Source organism: Callithrix jacchus, chromosome 19, assembly GCF_049354715.1.
Source record: "Callithrix jacchus isolate 240 chromosome 19, calJac240_pri, whole genome shotgun sequence".
NCBI lineage: Eukaryota > Metazoa > Chordata > Mammalia > Primates > Cebidae > Callithrix > Callithrix jacchus.
The window spans coordinates 37,872,210-37,886,502 of NC_133520.1; the positions used below are offsets into that span (position 1 = coordinate 37,872,210).

Below are 14,293 nucleotides of genomic sequence, written 5' to 3' on the forward strand. Positions count from 1 at the left end.
AAGAAAATGGTACATACATACCATGGAGTACTATGCAGACATAAAAAGAATGAGATCACGTCATTTCCCCCAGCTGCAGAAACAGGGATGCAGCTGGAGGCCTTGGAAAACTGATCCAAGAACAGAAAACCAAATCCTCTATGTTCTCACTAAGTGGGAGCTAAATGATGAGAACACATGGACACATAGAGTGAAATAGCACACGCTGGGATCTATGAGACGGTGGAGGATGGGAGGAGGGAGAGAATCAGGAAAATTGATAGGTGTTAGGCCTAATACCCGGGTGACAAAATAATTTCTATGACAACGCCCCATGATACAAGTTTACCTGTGTAACAAACCTGCACAGGTACTCATGTACCTAAAATAAGTTAAAATTATCATTCTATGTAAACTAAGTGGCTTCAGAGGTGCAGTCATTCACTGCTTTGCTCCAAGGGAACACAAACCCCTTTAATACTTATCCATGGCCTGGCGCGGTGGCTCAAGCCTGTAATCCCAGCACTTCGGGAGGCCTAGGCGGGTGGATCACGAGGTCAAGAGATCGAGACCATCCTGGTCAACATGGTGAAACCCCGTCTTTACTAAAAATACAAAAATTAGCTGGACATGGTGGCCTGTGCCTGTAATCCCAGCTACTCAGGAGGCTGAGGCAGGAGAATTGCCGGAACCCAGGAGATGGAGGTTGCGGTGAGCCGAGATCGCACCATTGCACTCCAGCCTGGGTAACAAGAGCAAAACTCCGTCTCAAAAAAAAAAAAAAAAAAAAACGTATCCACTTCCCATTGTGACCTGGTCTTATGAATCCATAACTGCGTGGGAGAACAATCGGTGAGTTCCTGTCCTATTCAGACGGAGCGAAGCCATCCCGCCCAGCTCCCCTCCCCATAGCAACTCTGTTCACTCCCGCGCTCAGTGTCTGACGTACCTTCGTTCAAGTTAATTTTCTCATAACCTTTCTAAATCACTTACTTTTCGGGATGAAATAACCTCAAAACATATTTCTCATGCAATATCAAGTGAAAATAATAAAGCAAAATTGGTAGGTACTGCTGAAATGCATTACAACGATATATTCAGAGGCAGACGGGAAGCTAAAGAAGCCTAGTATCGGAGCCTCTCCTGCCCATAAGCCCTTCCTAAGCTGTATCTTGATTTTGTGGTTGTATTTTTTTTTCTGGAGGGAGCCCCCAACACAATGTTTCTGGCTTTGCAAAATGAAGGTTTGTCCTTCAATATTCTCCAGATATCCCTGTCAGTGATTTCCTTCAAAAACTTACATTCAGTGATGTCTGAACACTGGAGTCTTCATTCTGTAGAAATTATTGTGAGTTGTTTTACCAAAAAAAAGCGAGGCAAACTAGTCCGTACTAAAGAATATGATATGATAGTGACAGAAATGAAGAGATATGTATGATTGTTTACCTGGAACTTTCAGCTCAAGGAAGTACTGAACAGAGTAAGCCTGTGTATCTTCCCTTTAAATTCTAGCTCACATCACCTTGTCTCCTAAGCTACTGTACTTCTCTTGTTTTTATACCTGAGCAAAGGGGTTGCCTTGTGGCATCTTTGAAATTTTGTAGAGAGACTGGTTAAAATTAAACTTCACATTAATGTTCCCAGATTAAATAAACCTGTTGTAACCGACAGGTAAATACATGGCATTGTCTGACTTCCTCTCTGTAAACCTGGGCACAAAGAACTGTTAGTGGTTACAACAGCTATCACTCTATCTGTGGACTTACAGATATTCTGACTTTTCTGTTCTATGACCATAACAATCTTTTTAAATTCCTTTTAGAAAAATATATTGTAATATGTTATACAGATCATTTCCTGGGTTATGTAATTCCTTAGAATGTCATTGTTATGTTGTTTGCAGAAAAAATTTATATCGGTTGGTTAATTATGCAGAAACTAGTCTGTATGTTTATCTTAAATGAAGAATAGAATAAGAAATATTTTTTTTAAACTCATCAGTTTAAAAATCCCGGTTGCTTATCATTTAAACAAATATGTTTGAGCATTCATCCTTATCTCAATTTTATCTTCTCTTTTGTAATTAAAGCCAGCAGTTCTAGTAAGTGCTTAATTGCGGTCTAGAGACCAAGTTTTCCCAGAAGGTCTTTTACACAAGAATATGAGGCTCAATCTTGATTAGGCAGTTAACCCATTTAATTAGAGATATCGGCAGCCTTATGTAGAATGAATTTTTTGTTTAAATTCTGCTTTCCACTGAATTTCTTATGCTAAATGAATGAAGGCTTACTGTGTGGGGTAAAAAGAAAAGAAAAAAAAGACTGTCTTACAAATTCAGTGTGATAACAATTCCTAAAATGTGTTTCAAATTAGATTTTAAAATATAAGACTTATTTTTCAGAAGTATCATATTAAATAGCTTAACTATTTAGAATATAGGTGGTTTTGCTGTTTCTCTTTGATATATATAGTCTATAAGTACTATAATTTTATTTGAAAGTTAATAAGAAAGAATTGCTGTGGGCCGGGGGCAGTGGCTCACACCTGTAATCCCAGCACTTTGGGAGGCCGAGGCGGGTGGATCACGAGGTCAACAGATCGAGACCATCCTGGTCAACATGGTGAAACCCCGTCTCTACTAAAAATACAAAAATTAGCTGGGCAAGGTGGCGCGTGCCTGTAATCCCAGCTACTCAGGAGGCTGAGGCAGGAGAATTGCCTGAACCCAGAAGGCGGAGGTTGCAGTGAGCCGAGATTGTGCCATTGCACTCCAGTCTGGGTAACAAGAGCGAAACTCCGTCTCAAAAAAAAAAAAAGAATTGGTGTGACTTTGTAGCTACTACCTCCAATGGGGAGGCTCATTCTTGTAGTTAATTTTGCAGATCTGTTAAGACACATCTCCTATTACTTAAAAAAAATATCTTTTCTTTCTGGGAAAAAACCCTTGAAGAACGAGATTTGTCTCTATGAAAGAGGTTACATATAGTTCAGTTGAAATTATGTTTTAATTAATTACTTCATAAAATAAAAGACAATCTATATGTCTGTTTATCTAGGGGAAAAAATGCTTTCAAAACCAGCCTTGGACAGTTTAAAAGACATGATTTGGTGGAGGTAACAAGGCTTATTCATGGTAGCAATCACTTAGCTAACAAACAGCTGTTTAACCAACTCATTACTGAAGCAACAGAAAAAATTGTAGCCCCTTGACAAACTTACTGTAACTCATGTAAGATAAAAATATTCTGAAACTAGTTTCAGAATAATGGTATTTCATTTAAATAATTATGTAGAATTAATTGTATTATTGGCTGCACAGATTATTCAGGTAAAATAATGTCTGCAAAAAGGATCTTGAGGTATGTATATGAGACATATTTGGCCTTATATTGAGTTTCGATAACCTCCGAGTTACCAGGATGCAGGAGCTGGGGGCATGTTGGGGTAGTGATGTAGGGCAGTGCCGGTGAGTTAAGTGCATCCCTACGTTAGGGAACACAACTTGAAGGATCTTTGAGGTCTTAATTGGGATAGAAACATATCTCTTCCTTACTTTAGCCTGAAATTTTAACATTACACTTAGTATGTAAATTATTCTCAATAATATTTTTGGAATGATGGAAACTTAACTTATCTTTGAACATAAAAGATAAATTCTCAAGATAACATAACTATATTTTGAAAAGAATTTTACCAAAAGGTCATACTGGGTTTTTCAGTCTTACTTTCATATACATAGAATTCTATATGCTGTCTTTTTCTTCATTGCAAACATATGTCTTCCTTCTTGTTCAGTTTAAAAATACATTTTATTCAGCCAAAAAAATTAGGCAAAATATTTCAAAAACACAATATATGATGAAATTTTTATTCAGTCATATCAAAATAAAATACTTCGTAAGTTGTATGGCTCCCTAGCATACAGAGTTATTATTGACACTTCCATTGTTAGAACTTTATTTTTTATTGCCTGATAGCAATAACAGTAATAAGGAGATAATATGTTTGCATATCCATAGCTTCTATTCTGCACCTTTTCTAGTTCTCATCTCCTGTAATGAGTTACCTAACATCTTTCCATCTTTCTATAATAAGAATTTGTATAAAAGCAGAATGCAAACTTCAAGATAAATGTGGAGGTCAATAATGCCAAAATATATGTAGATGATGATAAGAATGACAAGAGGCCATATTATGAAAATAACAATGAATTAAATTCATACTTCAAAAATTATTTAGGGGAAAATGTGTGGCTTTCAGTTTATGGGTCCAGTAAGAGTAAACTAGTTCTCAAAACGATCATGATCAGCAGAAATGATAACGTTGCCTCCTCTCTACCTGGTGAAGGACTGGGAGTGGTTTAGAAAACACTTCAGATGGATGTTTCATTAAGTTGCTGAAGGTCCAAGCCACTACATAATGGAGTAGGCTACATTATAATTATATGTCTTTGAGGTTGGAAATTGCAATTTATTGAATGTATTGGTGAATAGAGTATCATAAAATATATCATGCTTAATAGATTTATTTTACATTAATTTCAATTGAACTTTTTGTTTGGAATTTCATCTAAATAAAGAAAAGTGTGGTGGTTCAGGCCTATAATCCCAGCACTTTGTGGGGCCAAAGCGCTGGATCACCTGGGGTCAGGGGTTTGAGACCAGGTTGGCCAACATAGTGAAAACTGTTTCTACTGAAAATACAAAAATTAGCTGGGCCTGGTGGTGCATGCCTGAAACCCTAGCTACTCAGGAGGCCGAAGCAGAAAAAAATCACTTGAACCCTGGAGGCGGAGTTTGCAATGAGCCAAGATCATGCCATTGGACTCCAGACTGGGCAACAGAGTGAGACACTGACTCAATAAAAGAAAGAAAGAAAAGAAAGTAATATTTGCTATTGGGTGAGGAGGTTGGGAGTTGAGAAAATTCTTTCTTGGGACTAAGGAGACTCTGGATGTGTTTTAGGAGCTTCTGTGTTCATCTTAGCACATCTCTTTCACCTGTCAGGTAAAATATTTATATTTATAAAACATTATATTTGCTATAGCCTTGGTCTTCAGCACTATGAAGAGAATTTTGTAGCATTTAATGTTGTTGATGTTTACCAGAGGATTATGTTTTGTAATTAGAGGTGGGAGAAAATTTGATTAGAAAATCTTCCAATGCACTTAACAAACAGCTTAGGGATTCTGCTTAATTAAAATTAAATGAGGAGGATGATGAATAGATCTTTTTAAATCTCACAGAATTTTAAAGTGTATTTAATGTTTGGTAGGTAGTTGGGTGTGATTAGTATTCCTTTAATATCTCTTAACCACACACTCTCAGCAAGTTGATTTGTGTAAAGAATCTAATTAAGCCTGACATACCAAGGCCTATGTCGGAAAGGTACTGTAATTAACATAGAATTTTACTAACAACGCAATTTAGGAGGAGAACAAGAGCAGCATACAAGGCAGTCTTTTGCTTGGCTGTGGAAAATGGAAGGGAGGCATGGATTTGTTTCGGGAGTTTAGTGAAACCGGTGGCATGCTTCATAGCCAAGTAAGATTTGCAACATCAAAACACCAGTGTGTTTCTGTTCTGGAATATTCTTTTGATGTTTCCAATCATAAAGCATTTTTGACTGAATTATGACCAGTAGGTATTGTAATTGTTTATTTGTATGTGTATATGCAAAATCTCTATTTGTCCAGTTTTTATAGCTACTTTTTGAACATGTAACATGTCATCAGATTAATCATTTAAAAAAAATTTACCATGTGCTTTTCTAAACTGTTCTTAGAGAATATATCATCTTTAACATGTTTATACCAAAGATGCATTTCATATATTATGCAAGTAAAATTGCCACTAATAAAACTGCTAGTCCAAAATGTATGCAAATGATAAAAGTTTACCATAAAAAATAATTTTTAAAAAATCTATCATGTGTTACCAAAAATATATTAGTGTACATTGAATCACATTCTTGACCTTTTAAAAAGTAACTTAATAAGGTTGTTTTATTTGCATGACATTGATTTAGGCTTAGATAGGTAATTACCCTATTTTAAACTTTCTATTTTTTTTTTATGAATCGCCTATTTATTTCTTTTTCCTGGTTATTCAGTCAGGTCTTTTTTTTTCTTTCACTTAATAGAGCCTTTATATTTAACACAGTAAAAAATTAACTTTATTGCCCTAAGAATTTTCCGTGTGTTCTTGTTAAAATCTATATTTTTCTGCATGTATTTTTTGAGAAGTAAACACTAATAAGTTTGAAAAATGATCATCATATGATGACATGATAATTCCAACAATTCCAAAACTGTTGCTCATCTTCTTATTTTTATTTTTAAGGCAATTTCCCTACCCTGTAAAAGTGATTGATAATATATATTATATGAGATATATTACTGTATTTTATATAGTAATTTATTCTATTACATAAATTTTATTATAGCTATCATATTATTTTTCTATCATACTCAATTATACCCAATATTTTATTCATTTACCTCTATACAGTCTTATTGTTCTATTTCCTTCCTGTTAGCTTTTGGTAAAGAATTTTCACTCTTGTTTTGAGTTAAATGTCTTCTTTCTAGATTTTATAAAAATAATTATGTCAAATCTGAAATATATAATCTTAAAATTTAGGTTGAATTTTTATTAATTGGTTTAATAAGTATTACCTTATGATGATATTTATTTTATGAATTCAGTGACATTCCATATTTTATATTGCATACATATTTTATAATATAATCCTTCTGGTATAATATTAGAATATAGTTTAAATATTAGTGAGCAATTGTAATTAGTTATGTGACAATATTTTACACTAGTACAAAAGGAAAGATAACTCAATATTACTAGTTTCATGTAATTATAAGTTTTTAAATCAATTTATATACTTGCAGCAACTATTTGTATTATTTTTAGTTTTTCAAAAATAGCCAAGCTCTTGCCATGCTCTTTACAGTGACTCTGACGGGAAATACCATGCTGATCCACCTCATTCGACCAGACACCAGACTCCACACTCCAGTGTACTTTCTGCTGAGTCAGCTCTCCATCACACTCCAGTGCACTTTCTGCTGAGTCAGCTCTCCATCACTGACATGACGGACGTCTCCACCACGGTGCCCAAGATGGCAGTCAACTTCCTCTCACAGAGTAAGACCATTACATTTTTGGGCTGTGAGATTCAAACATATGTGTTCTTGGCCCTTGGTGAAACTGAAGCCCTTCTTGGTTTTATGTCTTACCATCACTGCGTAGCCATCTGTCATCCTTTACATTATCCTATACAAGCAAGAAGATCTGCTGCCTCATGGTCGCACGCGCATGGGCCAGTAGTTCTGTCAGCACTTTCATGCATACGTTGTATGTGTTTCAACTTCCATTCTGTAGGTCTCGGCTCATCGACCACTTTTTCTGTGAAGTTCCAGCTCTACTGTCATTGGCGTGTCAGGACACCTCCCAGTATGAGGATACAATCCTCCTGAGTGGATTTACTATTCTGCTGCTACCATTCTTGGCCATTCTAGCTTCCTATGCCCGTGTGCTTATTGTGGTATTCCACGTGAGCTCAGGAAAAGGACAGGCAAAAGCTGTTTCTACTTGTTCCTCCCACCTGACTGTGGCAAGCCTATGCTATGCAACTGCTCTCTTTACCTGCACAAGGCCACACGCCTTGCATTCCCCATCACAGGGCAATTTTACACCATTATCACACCTCTACTGAACCCATCCATTTATAGCCTGTGAAATAAGGAAGTCATGGGGGCAATGAGGAGACTGTTGGGATAATGGCTATGCTATGGAAAATGCGACTGTAGAACCCTGTATCGATTGAGAATTAACATCAAAAGCTGTTCCTGAAAACTATCTGGAAAGATATAAATATGTGTTTTCTGTATAGAAGTCACAAAAACAATGTTTATCAAACTTCTTTAACTTCTAAAGAAATAGAATTTAACCTTCTCAACTCAGTGTTCCCCTGGCATGTTCATATTTTGACTTGCCCTCTTGAATGCTCTGAAATGTGAACCATAGAAGTAAAATCTACCTAAACATGTAACATCAAGATAATCTATATCACAACAAAAGTTGACAGAGAAAAAAATGTGTAAGACATTCATTCATTCTTTCACTCAGGTGTTTTAATGCTTTAATTTTGTGTGAGACACTGTTACAGGCACTGGTCATGTGAGAGTAAACAAAAAATAAATGCTGACAGAAATCTCTACTGATCAGCAACCTTAATTCCGTCTGCCACCTTAGTTTCCCTTTGCCACAGAACCTGATGTATTCACAGTTGCTGGAAGTTAGGCCTTGTGGACATCTTTGGTGGGCCATTTTTCTCCCTCATGTGTAGTGTTGTGTACAATGGTGTATGTTTAACAGAAGAACACCAAGGCCAACTCCTGGCAACACTAAGGCCTAACCGATAAAAGCCGGTCATCCCTGAATTGCAGGGACTGCAATTTTCCAGGTGAATCAGACTTAAATGAAAAATCTTTAATCTCTTCACTTAGATCATGTCCACCATACTGAACATGTGTCTCCTTTGGATTCATTTTCCTTACTATGATGGTTTCCTTTTATTTTGTTCATCTATATTCAATAATGTTTAAAATATGATTACTTCAATAACACATTTTAATCTAGTATGAAGAATTGTGCAAACCAGGGTCCCAGTGATTGATGGTGTGCTATTGCATTTTGTAACAGAGAGTTCTCCTCAGTTATGCTTCTAAACATTCACTAGGAGGGTAACAGCATTACATCCTAAACACTTCTCAGTAACCAAGTACTATGCAAAGCTCAGAAAGCATATTTTGTTAATTAACACACACATACTAAAACCTTATTCAATGGTTTGAGCAAGTATCACTGTGTTATCTTCATTATATAGATTGAGACCAAAGTTTACAGTGGTTAAGAACTTCTCCATGAACAACTCACTGATAAATAGACAAATCCTGATATGAACTATATTGCCTGATTCTCAGATCCTCCCCCCAAATTAATGACTCTATTACGATTTAAGTATTTGGTACAATGTAAAAAAAATCTTTTTAGGACCCAGCAATCCCATTACTGGGTATCTACCCAAAGGATTATAAATCATCCTATTATAAAGACACATGAACATGTATGTTCATTGAGGCACTGTTTACGATAGCAAAGACTTGGAACCAATGCAAATGCCCATCAGTGAAAGACTGGATAAAGAAAATGCAGCACATATACCCCCATGGAATACTATGCAGCCATAAAAAAGGGTAAGTTCATGTCCTTTGCAGGAACATGGATGAAGGTGGAAACCATCATTCTCAGCAAACTGAAAGCCAAACAGAACAGAAAACCAAACACCACATGTTCTCACTCGTAAGTGGGAGCTGAACAAGAAGAACACATGGACACAGGGAGGGGAACATCACATACTGGGGCCTGTTGGGGGGTAGGGGGAGCTAGGGGAGGGATAGTAGGGGTTGGCAGTTTGGGGAGGGATAACATTAGGAGAATTACCTAATATAGGTGATGGGGGGATGGATGCAGCAAACCACCATGGCATGTGTATACCTATGTTAACAATCCTGCACGACCTGCATATGTACCCCAGAACTTAAAGTATAATAATAGTAAATTAAACATTAGTATATCACATTTATTTAAAAAATTATTTTTAGTGGAAATTATGTTTACTAGCTAATACAGTTTTTTACACTGTTGAAGAATGCCAGTGTTATGATAACTAACTCCTTTGGGAATAGTAAATGGTGTAACATCACAGCCAACTTTTTGTAAGGGAAGAAACATGAGGAAGTGTGGATGGCTGGGCTGATTATAGTGTTTAGAGAGTGCACATCATATGGATTCTACAAAGTCAAAGTTTTAAAGCATAACCCAGATGGAAACCAGGGAACCCTACCAAACGCTGTAGATAACAAAGCTAGAGAAAAAGAGACTATGTCAAACATTGTGAGCTGGTATCGTGGCCACAGGGTTATGAAAAGATCCTGCATGATATGAGCCATTATGGGAACTAAGGTTTGTAGATATTAGGAGAATTCAGCCTCAACAACCAATCGTGTACTGGGGACAGGGGAGAGAAAGGGGAAAAGCTAACAAAAAATCTATCACAGACCACTTAATAACTTCGTATTTCTGAAGATTTGTTTGAGAAAACAATTCACTTGTGTGTGGACAGATAGACAGACTTCCTCTTCCTTAACGTCCTAGGAAAGTCAGGAACCACAGTGCTACAGTATCTGCAAAACGAATATAGAGTAAGTGATTTCCAGCAGACTCAGAAGTGTTATTAATACACAGAAATATATTAGCATGAAAGTTTACATTTTAGACCCAGTTAAATAACATCTAAATATATTATCTTCTTTTTCTGGTTTGTGTGTGTGTGTGTGTGTGTTTGTGTGTGTGTGGTTTTCATGCCTGATTAATGAAAGTTAAGAAAATCCTGTGACTGAAGTTTATTAATATTTAATGATGTATTTATGGGAAGGAAATTGCTGTTTTCTCTTCTAAGCTTGAGTAAGGGAAGAGTCAAAGCTTACAGCATCTGAAGGGAAAATCAGGGCAGGTGTCAGCAGAAAAGAGAGTAGGGTAGAAAAAAGACAGGGGTACCTATGATGTGACTCTTTTCCTCCTGCACCATAACACCCTTTGCGCATGCACACACACACACACACACACACACACAAGCTGCACACCCAGGCCCATCCTGGCACTTCTGCCAAGTTCCTTTAAGGGGGATTACACAACTGCTTTCCCATTGCCTCTATTCTCATAAAACATTCTAAGAAATTTTCAGATTTAGTCACTATTCCAACCTGGAAATTAATGCCCTTGACTTTGAATCCTAGATTTTACTCATATTATGGCTTCATTTTGGGTAGTTACATAACTTTATTGAGACAAGTTTTCTCATCTATAAATGGGGGAAAAATACAACACCATTTCACAGGCCAACTCAAGTAAAATCAAGCAGTCATTTATTTATTTATTTATTTTCTTTTTAAGATTGAGTCTTGCCCAGGCTAGAGTGCAGTGGTGACACAATCTCAGCTCACCACAACCGCCGCCTCCTGGGCTCAAGCGATTCTCCTGCCTCAGCCTCCCAAATAGTTGGGATTACAGGCACCTGCCACCATGCCCAGCTACTTTTTGTATTTTATCAGAGACAGGGTTTCACATGTTGGTCAGTCTGGTCTTGAACTCCTGATTTCAAGTAATCCTTCTGCCTTGGCCTCCCAAAGTGCTGGGATTACAGGTATGAGCTACTGTAGCCAGCTTCAGTCATTTCTTAATGCAAAATTAATATATTGAGTCATTGTTATTGATACTATTAATGTTCTTTAATATTGTCAATATTATATTATCAATAATTCAATTATTTCGTATTTAATCAATTTGTCCATAAAGACCAGCTTTTGATTTCTATTTTTGCTCTTTTTCCTCTGCTCTCTTACGTCATTGGCTGCCTATAATTACCTACCTATTTGAATATGAATCTCAAATAGCTCTTTATATGTTGTTTTTGAGAACCCTAGTATAATTATTAAAAATAATTCCACAAAGTCTTTTACTTTCTTACTAGTTGTGTAAGTCAAAATGAAAATATAGAAACAAGTCTATAAATTTAATATTTTATTTGGGAAGAACAAATTACAATTTGGGGCACACTGGTAGTCATCGGTATGCCCAAAGAACAAAGAGGTTAGAAGTGTTATAAAAAAGAAGAAATGTTACATATTACTCTTTGAAAAAAAAAAAAGTTTATTGGCACTAGTGAGAGTTTGGGGAGCTGGCAAACTCTGACTGGAGAACAACTGCGGTGGGCAAAATTAGCCCTAAAATTGCAACAAGTTATCTCAGAAGCTGTAGATAATCTGGCTTCTGGCTACAGTAGCAGTTTCAGCAGTCAGGGTTGCAGAGAATTACATCCTTTTGGAATGTTTTGTACCCTCAGTGCTTTTTACTTCCGGTTTGTCAACTCCATGTTAGTTGGGTAGGGCAAGGATGACCCAGTTCTTATGATCACCTTAGAAACGCAGAACTATACTTCAGGCAATTACCGAATGCTTACATTTTGGTCATGACACAGAATTGTAATAATCTGCCAGACTTAGGAAAATCTTTGTTGTCAGGAAGGACTACTTTCCTCCTCCTCCTCCTCTTCTTCTTTCTTCCTCTTCTTTTCTTCTTCTTCTTTCACTTCTTCTTCTTCCTCTTCTTTCACTTCTTCTTCTTCTTCCTCTTCTTCCTCCTCTTCTTCTTCTTCCTCCTTCTTTTCTTCTCCTTCTTTCTTCTTCCTTCTTCCTTTCTTCTTCCTTTTCTTCTTTTTCTTCTTCCTCTCTTCTTCCTCCTCCTCCTCCCCCAACCCTCCCCCTCCTCTCCTCCTTCTCCCTCTCTCCTTCTTCTCCCTCTCCCCTTCCTTCCTTCTCCTTCGCCTCATCTTCCTCTTCCTCCTGCTCTTCCTCTCCCTCCTCCTTCTCCTTTTATTCTCCTTCTTCTTCCTTTTAAATCTCTTCTCATTATTGTGTATCAGATCAGAAATTGAGACTTTGTTAGATGGTAGAAAGAAGAGAGGAAGAAACATTTGTTTGTATGTAAAAAGGATATGTCTGGTGCTTTTTGTTCATGTATAAACTTCATGAATAATTATAATAATTATAAAGAATAAGATATAAACTTTATAAGAGGAGACTATGACTCCACTTTTATGAATAAACTGAATGTCGGAGAGTTTATGTAACTTACCCCAAATCATAAAACTAGGCAGTTTCAAGTTTAGAAGAGTTCAAGAGAACCATCCCCCTTTAGAAGAATATCTTTTGGGGGAAGACATTTTTATAACACACTATCCCCTCTGTAATTACCAGCTGTTTCTTGACACATTGGTTATTACCAAAGTGTAATCTAGCAGGACTGGGTGCTTTCTCTGGAATAAGATAATTACTTTACGAATGCTATCTCATTTAACAGTATTTCATGCAGACCTCACTTGCAAATCACTCACATCCTGATGTTAGCAGTATATTAGCAAAACAGGTCATTTTCCGCAGGGATTAAATATCTCAAAATTTGAAATAATCTGCATAAAATGGTAGAAAATATTTCGTAATCCATATTCTCCTTAATGTGATCCAATTGGCATCTTCAGAGCCTGAAGCTAAGGGCTCTATTCTGGTGCCTTGCCTTTATACCAGGAACACAAACACCAGTGAGATCTACATGGTGATTCACGGGGCCAGAGCCATGTAACACTAGGAAGTTTCTTTGTGGTGACTCCTCCTGATGCAGATTAGTGCTGAGACTCTGAGACTGAGTGCGTACAACATGGCATGGCGTTCTCTGAAGTTTCCCGGCTAGCTCACATGCAGAGCAATACTTCAGTTAATGAGTGAATGTTTACGTCTTGGTCATGTACTACAGCATTGTAATAATCTGCCAGAATTAAGAAAACCTTTGTTGCCAGGGAGGACATTTTATTTATTTTTTTATTTACAAAATTATTTCCACAATTTTAAGAATTGCATCACAATTCATAGCATTTTATAAACAAAGCATCTGGATCTCTCCTAATAATTTAATAACTATTCCATTTTACTGTCTCTTATGTACATTTTATAAAATTTGCAAAACATGACATTGGCCTGTCAATTAACATGGTCTCTGAGATCACCCTGACGGTTGTATTGTATTCCATGGTAACAATGTAATATCTGTAATAGTTCCTCTTGTTATACATTACAAAGAACCTTGAGGAAAAAACCCACCATCTATATGTTTTTTATCCCCCTTTCTTTTGGGTTACTGCTTAGACTGCAACTTGGAACATCTATCAATGGTACCAAGGGATAAGGCTAACTCTAAAGTTTTCATTCTATATTGTCAATCCAATTGCATAAAGATTTTTTATTTTTACTCTACAACCAATCTTCACTATCTTCCAATTGGCAAAGCATATCATAAAGGAACACATAAATTTTTGGATGAGTCAGTAGGAGGTATATGAAGGGTGTAAGAGTCGTAGAAGTGTTACACCAGTAACTATTCGTTCAGATCCATTGCAGCCCAGATCCCAGCGTCTGGTGTAAGGGCTATTTTCTCAGCTGGTGCACAGAGGGTCACCTCCCAAGGTGTCTTTATGGCTTTGTGCATGCAGGAAGACACTGGTCAGCTGGGCTTTCCTGAAACAACCATTGCGCCTATGTTTTTAATTCAAAGTAATCAATATTCCAATTTTTGGAATATTGGGGGATGGCATGCCCTTCACTCCTTTACTGGCAAATGATTAT

The 14,293-nt window shown here is 36.8% G+C and overlaps 1 pseudogene across 1 annotated transcript; it reads left to right on the forward strand.

Annotated features, from left to right (window-relative positions):
- The first annotated feature begins 866 nt into the window (after positions 1–866).
- On the forward strand, positions 867–9,387 carry LOC108589112 (olfactory receptor 2AK2-like; annotated as a pseudogene). The gene is made up of 2 exons (XR_013529634.1): positions 867–1,042; positions 6,946–9,387. The product of XR_013529634.1 is annotated as an olfactory receptor 2AK2-like (transcript).
- Positions 9,388–14,293: the final 4,906 nt, after the last annotated feature.